The sequence below is a fragment of the Carassius carassius genome, chromosome 36 (genome assembly GCF_963082965.1).
Source record: "Carassius carassius chromosome 36, fCarCar2.1, whole genome shotgun sequence".
Classification (NCBI taxonomy): domain Eukaryota; kingdom Metazoa; phylum Chordata; class Actinopteri; order Cypriniformes; family Cyprinidae; genus Carassius; species Carassius carassius.
In genome coordinates this window covers 27,932,857-27,938,941 of record NC_081790.1, presented here as the reverse complement: position 1 = coordinate 27,938,941, position 6,085 = coordinate 27,932,857, and the positions used below count along the sequence as shown (strand labels likewise).

Below are 6,085 nucleotides of genomic sequence, written 5' to 3'. Positions count from 1 at the left end.
GAATTCAATGATGAACTGCCTTTAACTGTCATTTTGCATATTGACACACTGTTATCCTAATGAATGTTGTTCAGTTGCTTTGACACAATGTATTTTGTTTAAAGCGCTATATAAATAAAGGTGACTTGACTTGACTCGACACTCGAGTGTGTTGTCTAGGTAGTGCACACTCTGGAGTTGAGACGCAGCCCTTCTCTGAGAGCACGCTCTCGTCACGTGACCAGGTCAGTTTACGACGCCGAGAAATCAGTCAGATGCGTGACGCTCTCCTAAAAATGATTGTGATCTGCTGGAGAAATCTGTCTGACACCACGATGACCAGCAGACGAGCCTCAGCGGTGTGGCTCACCTAAACGAGCTGTGTGTTTTACAGCATTCTCGTGTTTCTGACACCTTTACTGGGAAGCGACAGACGATCAGTGTGAAGCGGACAGAGACAAAGAGAAAGGCTCTCACAGCTAGAATGCTTCGGGCCTAAAAGAAGCCAAGAGGTGAGTGGGCCATAAATCGAGAAATTACATAAGTGAAAATATCAGAAACAGTAACACTTGGTCCTTTATTCAGGAGATCGATTGTGTCAAGTTGTTAACGAAGCAGAGCTAGCGTTGTTCCTCTCTCTGTGTGTGTGCTTAGTGTTTAGCGAGCTGTCCAATCATCAACACGAAGCATTCCTAGGAACATACTTTTATTTATTTCTTTATCAATTTTAGATCAGAATGAATCGTGGCCAGTTCGTGATTGCAAACTTATCATTACGTTACATGTTTATCTAGCGCCCTCAGATGTTCGTTAGCGTTCGTTTTTGAACGCACGTTTATTACTAGAAATGGGTTCTTACGTCATTTCAGCGTATTTAACTTTTGAGTTGAGTTTTACCACCATCTCCACATCGTTAAATGCTAATGGGAGAGTCAAGTGAACGCACTTATTTGACCGGTTCAGTAGCTCTACTGTTTATTAGTATTATATTATTATACTTTTGATTCCAGAAGTGTATCTTGTTACATTTCGGACTGTGACGTTAGTGCTTTAAACGACGTCAGAACGTTACGCTGAAGTCGCGTTGACGTCACCGACTTGACAGAATGTAAACAAAGTCCAAACGGCAGATCTGAACAAGATCACCTCAGCTCGGTTGTGAATACTTCGCACATGTGGTTGTAGTCAGTGTTGGGAAGGTTACTTTGGAAATGTAATAGGTTACAGATTACAAGTTACCCTGTTTAAAATGTAATAGTAGTGTAACTTTTTCAATTACTTTATTAAAGTAATGTAACTAATTACTTTTGAGTACTTTTTGATTACTTTTCTAAATTTGTGAAATTAAAGAATAATAAATAAAAGCATATACATCAACTTAAATACAGTTATCTAAAAAGCATGTGACGTATTCTGTGTAATAAACTCCTAAACATTGGTGTTTTTTTGAAACTGCTGTCTCTGTATATGATGATAGTTTTCTCAAAATAAGTAAAATGCACATGAAGTGACACAGAGCATTTCTAGAAATTATGTTTATGTGCTCGTGTACTCCTATATTGAGGCAGCAGAAGTTGAAAACACTGCGAGCTTCAGTAGGCCTGTGTGTAGTAAATGAAACCATGTCTTTGCCATTAATTTACAGGAGGGGCGGACTGGGAAAAAAAATTCAGACTGAAAAATTCAAACTCATACAAACAAATTCATGGACAAAACTATTTTTTGTATGGACCTGACATAAAAAAGGTTTAAATCTTTAATTTGGGGACATGCAAAATAATTAAAAGTTCTCTCCTGAACTGCACCTTCACTTCCATTTTTCTCTTCAGTCTCTTTATTTTGCTCTGTTATCCATCTCTCTCATGACTTTAATACTCAAGATTGAACAAAACTATACTTTACAATACAATACTCTACAATACTACAATATCTTTATAGAAAAATCCTAATACTGTACACGAGTCATGTTTTTCCCTTACAAAAAATTACCATGCTTTTATTAGCCTATATAAAAGTAAAATAACCTTGTTTTTTTTGCAAATGGATTTGTATTTATTTTTAAATAAATACATTGGTAAAATAATTTTACATTTTTGGTTATCACATTTAAACAATAGTAACCAGTAACCTGGATTTATAGTTAAATATTAAAATGTTAATTTTCGTAAGGGTTGTGTTGTTGTCTGTCGTAGCTCCCCCTAAACCTATAAAAAAAATCTGAATTTTTTTTAGCTAAATTACTACTGTAATATTACAACAGATAATAATGATGTCCTTTATATAGTATTTTGAGTGATGACTGATGAGCAACGTACTGCTGCTTAATTAAATAAATAAAAAAACAAAGACATAAAAGCATCTTTACAGATGAAACTGACCTGAAACCCTGAACAGTAGTTCAGCTTCTCTGCTCCAGCAATCCACTCTATTTTCTCTTTCTCTCTCTCTCTCTCTCTCTCTCTCTCTCTCTCTCTCTCTTTCTCTCGCATTAATTACTCTGAGTCTGATCCAAACCGTTTGGCGGAGGCGCGGAGAGCGCGCGAGTCATAACTAAAAATTCATGACTTATTAGAGAATTAATTATCAAATGGCGGATTCGCAAATGATCGCTTTAGTAGCTACATTCGGCAGGCAATTATACAATAATGATATTAAATAGTGGGGCAAAATCGGCTGCCAGGCCACCGGGAATTGTCCCGGTTCTCCCGGTGTCCAGTCCGCGCCTGATTTCCACAGACACGCAGAATGTGCAAGTCATATTGCATTTTTGGGGCTTTATATTCACAGACACTAGTCGATGTCATGTTTTGATTCAAGTGTACTGACCTACTTTTGATTTAGTCATCCAAAATGTGTCATATTCCATCCGCATTAGGCATTTCGTTTTTATGACTGTAGGCCTATTCTACGAACCAGACTGTATTTCCGCATCCCGGAAATGATTAGGGCGGTATGTCTCAGAATAGTCAGTGCAATTTGGGAAATAAATCAGTTAAATCTGTATGTGGATGTGTGTAAATATTCAAATGTAATCCCCTTTGTAATCGTTAAAAATTTCATAAGTAACTGTAATTTAATTACTCATTTTTTCTTAGTAACTGTAACTAATTACAGTTACAGTAATTTTGTAATTAAATTACGTAACGCCGTTACATGTAACTAGTTACTCCCCAACACTGGTTGTAGTTAGTCATGTTATTTGGGATTAACTGATGAAAATGACATGAGGAGTTTAGGTGTGATATGTTTGAGAGTATATCTTGACAGTTGATCAGTGTTCTTATTTATTATTTGCGTGTGTTTTTTTTTTTATGTACAATGTTTAGCGTGTGCTCCATGTACTTTTAAGGGCAAGTCTATTGCATTATCCATTTTAAAGTCAGTAGTGCAGGGACAAGGCTGTGTAGTGTGGTGTAAAGTAGACGTGCTCTGTCCTAAGCAAATTCTCTCCATGCACTGAATACTCTGATTAGCTTCTGCCTTTGTTGTGTGTTCCAGTTCTCTCTGCTGCCCTGCAAAGTGGACTTGATAGGGTGTTTGTTTAGAGATTAGGCAGTGTGTATTCTCAGTCCGAAGGGGCTCAGCATCTTGCTTTTCTGGACGTAGAGAAGAACACCACTTCAATGCTAGATTATATTTTAAGAAAGCTTGCTGGAAAATGTGGTGCTTGTAATTCTTCATGTTGATAGTGGCTGCTAAGGCGTTGAATGCAAGTCTAAAATGCACAAGATAGCTATGTGAGATTGTTTTTCAGCGTGACTGTAGTGAACAGAATGTACTGTGCTGGCTACTGTATCCCACAATGCAATGGTACAACCTCACCTTCCACACAGCTCAACAGTCAGGTTCCTTCCTGGAAGTAAAAATTAAAAGTTTATTATTTTTTCTGTAGGGGAATTTATTTTTTAACATTAACTTTGGAAGCCTATTGTGAGCTATGATGCTGTCAATCGATGGTATAAGCTTTTGTCTGGGCTATTTGTCTGCATAATTTCAAATAATCATGTTTGTCAGTGGATCTCCTGGTGAAAAACTACATTACCCATGATTCTCTTTTTTTTTTTTTTTTTTGGGAGACGGTTATTCGAAATAGAACTTTTTCTAACAATGAGTCTTAACAATGGTATTGTAGACTGTAACAAAGTTTTATTTGAATATTTTATTCCAAAAAAAAGTATAACTGGTTTCAAAGATATTTTAAGCAGCACAACTGTTTCCAAAATTGATAATAAATCAGTATATTAAAATGATTTCTGAAGGATCATGTGACACTGAAGACTGGATGATTAAATTAAGATAGAAAACTTTTTTTTAAATAAAGCGTTGATGAGCATATCACACACAAACAAAGATATATAATGCATATTTTATACAATGCATTTTTATGAAAAAATGACAAAGTAAAACTTGTTTCTATATACATAATTATCTGTCTTAATTTGTTTGTCATTTGCAATGCTTCATGGGGTTGTAGTTCTTCCTCTCACTAAATCTGTTCTAGAACACAATCTCAAACCTTTTGTCTGTTTAGATATTTAGATTTGTAATGTTGTAATGTCTCCTGATTCATGGCATCTAACTCTTTAAAAAAGATTATTATTATTTTTTTTTAATCTGTGGAGAAAATAATTCTTCCTGAACCAGTGCTGCTGAAAAACCATTGTCCTTTACGTTGTATTAAAATCCTCCACATTGGCTTTGAGCATCTTTTTCTTGATTCTTGAGTCAAACGTAAATACCGTTACAGCTCTTGACTCTCTACAGGGCTTCCTGTTTCAGTTGTGACCGTTTCCTCTTCTGCGTTTAGGACTAGAGAGAATGTGGCTGACACGGTTTAGAAAGCTTCTGCAGTGTTTCTTTCCTTGAAAGCAGCTGGAGCAGGCCTTGATGAGCTCATGTACCGCAGAAAAGAGTCAAAGCCTGTTTTTCTACATACACTTGACCATTCTTGCTGCTCGGCCCGAGGCCTGCAAGTTTCCTGAGTGTATGATATGGAAAGTTTTCCAGATGGTTGGGTACCAGTTCTAAAGGTCAAGCGTTGAGAAATCCGAATCTCTTTGATCTTTTAACAAGAGTTCATTCTACTTGAAAACATACTTCAAGTAAACTCAAAGTTCTTTTGTGTTCTTTACTCATAGAAACACATTGATTCTGTAGTTCAATACAGTACATGTATTCAATAAACTAAAGATGTTAAAAATGGAAATAAACACTTAAAGGACCATCAAAGGCCCAGATAAAGCTAACTAGATATATCCAAGCACAGTCTGAAATCAGTGATTTAAAGTTTTACAGAAGTTGGAAGGTTTTTAATCCTTTAGTTTGCATAATTTGACAACTTATGCAGCTGTGTCAGGAGTGCAAATAAAAAATGCAAAAGCCAAACAGAAATTCATGCATTTTATGTAATAGCAATCACAAGATGAAACTTAAACTGTTTATATGCAAAGCCAGTGAAAACCTCTATTTTTAGTCCTCAGACGTGTTGAACAGCTTCTGGGAAATATTGATATGGTCTTCATTATTTACACATCAGAAAAGATTTACCCTCCTCCATTGCTCTCAAAGATATTATGCAATTAGGAAAGTTTTAACCAATAGTGATCTTGCTTTAGTGAAATGAGTGATGTTTTAAGGCGCTGTATACTGCCAGGCATTGGCTGGTTAGAAAATGTTTTAATGTGCAGAACATTTGCTAAAGACGTGTTTTTTCCGCATCTTTTTTCCCACTCATTCTGCAAAAAAAAGAGCTTGGCAGGAACATCATTTTTTGTTATAGCTTCATCAATTGTGAAACCTTAAGTAAGGTTTTTGTACACCTCAGTACATAAAAACTGTGGATTCAGTGAAGGATTCGTCAAGCGGATTCAAACCATTAGTGTAAATGAATCATCACTCTTAAAACAGACTAAACTGTGTTGTGTTGTTTCTTGTGTGAGGACAAGACAACTGCACTGGAAATACACATTTGTATTGATCAGTATAATTGGAGAAAAAATTAATTATTTTATCATTGCAAACACTGTCAGTTTATCATTTAATCAACACATTTCAAGATAATTCTTTCATGTTTTAAGGTTTACTATCAAAATTAGATGTGTTTGCT

General features: G+C 35.7%; 1 protein-coding gene across 3 annotated transcripts in view; it reads left to right on the top strand.

Moving 5' to 3' along the window:
• The first annotated feature begins 211 nt into the window (after positions 1-211).
• Positions 212-6,085, top strand: part of LOC132117526 (AF4/FMR2 family member 4-like) — a 37,680-nt gene continuing 31,806 nt past the window's right edge. For all 3 annotated transcript variants that reach the window (XM_059526864.1, XM_059526865.1, XM_059526863.1), the window contains exon 1: positions 212-491. The gene's annotated coding sequence lies outside the window, so the exon portion shown is untranslated. The remainder of the gene's footprint in view (positions 492-6,085) is intronic.